The following is a 1,719-nucleotide window of genomic DNA, read 5'->3' as shown; positions in this document are numbered from 1 at the left end:
TAGGCCAAGCATCCTGAAGGCAGCCACTCCCTAGGTCAAAACTCCTAATTCAAAAGAAGAAGCAGAAGCATGCTAGAATTCTCTGACCTTTGGTCGGGGTGAAGTGGATCTACCTGTGTGGGCCATCTTATTGTCCAAAACACCAAGTAACCACAACCCAGGTCAGGGTGTATAGCCACACTTGTGGACAACTTTGAACAAGTTAAAACTCTCTGACCTTCAGAGCAGGTGGAAACAGGCTCACATTTTTGGACCTCCATCATCTTTCTATTCCGTAACTGACTTCTTCCATCACCCAATTCCTATAAAAAAAAACTCCCCATTTTCAGCACTTAGGATAGTTTATGTGTTCCTGATGGGACTCTGACTGGCTCATAAAATGTTTAAGTGGGAGGTACAAAATTGGTCTGCATGAAGTTTAAAATGTTAGTCTTCTATCGATCCTGTCTCCCAGGAGGCTAAGTCTCAGCTACAACAAAGCAAACAACGTCTCAGGACCAATAGGCTGAGAAAGACCTTAAGATGTCTTCATGCTAACAACTGCCCAATGCTGAAATCCCGTGCAATGTCTGACAAGATGGTTATAAGCTTCAGTGGATAGCTTCAGTGCTGGTGTATTTGTTAGTTACAGTAGCAATACTGCTGTGTAACAAATCACCCCAAAACTTGGTGGCTTAAAATAACAGGCATTTTCTTTGTGCTCATGGGCTTGGTTAGCACTACTCTGAATAAAAGTTGCAGAATTTTGGCACCATCTGGGTTCAAGGCTGTTCTATGCATCTATCTGTATTTCCTCTTTAGTCTAGATGCCACCTGCTTTTTTTTTTTTTAATATTGATTTTTACTGAGCTCTACACTTTTCTCTGCTCCCCTCCCCTTCAACTCTCTCCCAAGGTCTCCATGCTCCCAACTCACTCAGGAGATCTTATCTTTCTTTAGTTCCCAGAGCAAAACATCTTTTATCATCATACTGACTTTAAAGTCCTAGTAATGTCTAGACCTTTCTAGCCATTTGGCTGCATCAATGGAGGTCTTTACTCTCTACTGTTGTAAAGAACTGTCATAACTCAGTGTTCGGGGAAGAAAAAAGCCTCACTACGTTGACTGCCTCATTTTATCGTCATTCTTGGGGCACACACACACTTTTCTGTCTCTTTAAAAAACAGGTTTCCAAGCTATGACATATTCAAATATGAAAAAGTTTGGAGAGCTAGGGAAACACTGGTTACATGACATCAGTACCCATCTGGTGCAACTCCAGACTAAATGGGAAACTCCAGAGTCCCTGCAGCAATCCAATCACTCATGTGTTGTCCTTTTAGACCAGGAACCAGGCACATCCTCAGGACTCTGAAGTTGGATTCTACTGTTTCCTTATTATTAAAGAGACAGGAGAGAGACTGGGGGGAGGGAGAGAGAGGGGGAGGAAGACAGACAGACAGACAGACAGCAAATCTCTCTTCCGATTGCTATAAAAATTCACCAGTTCTGTATGTATCAACTGCATTTCATTGGCCTTCAGAGTGAATGAACAATTTAAAATTGAAACCCCAGAGTCATTACCATCTTTTAATTCCTTTGACTAAATACTTGGCCAGGGCCCACCATGATTTAATTTTACTGTGACAGAAAGAGCCAGTAGAAAAACAAACAAACAAACAAACAAACTACAGTCATCTAGGCAGACAGTGATACATGCCCAGACTTGGGCTTGTTTTG

The sequence above is a fragment of the Chionomys nivalis genome, chromosome 9 (genome assembly GCF_950005125.1).
Source record: "Chionomys nivalis chromosome 9, mChiNiv1.1, whole genome shotgun sequence".
NCBI classification, from domain to species: Eukaryota; Metazoa; Chordata; class Mammalia; order Rodentia; family Cricetidae; genus Chionomys; species Chionomys nivalis.
Note: the sequence above shows the minus strand (reverse complement) of the source record.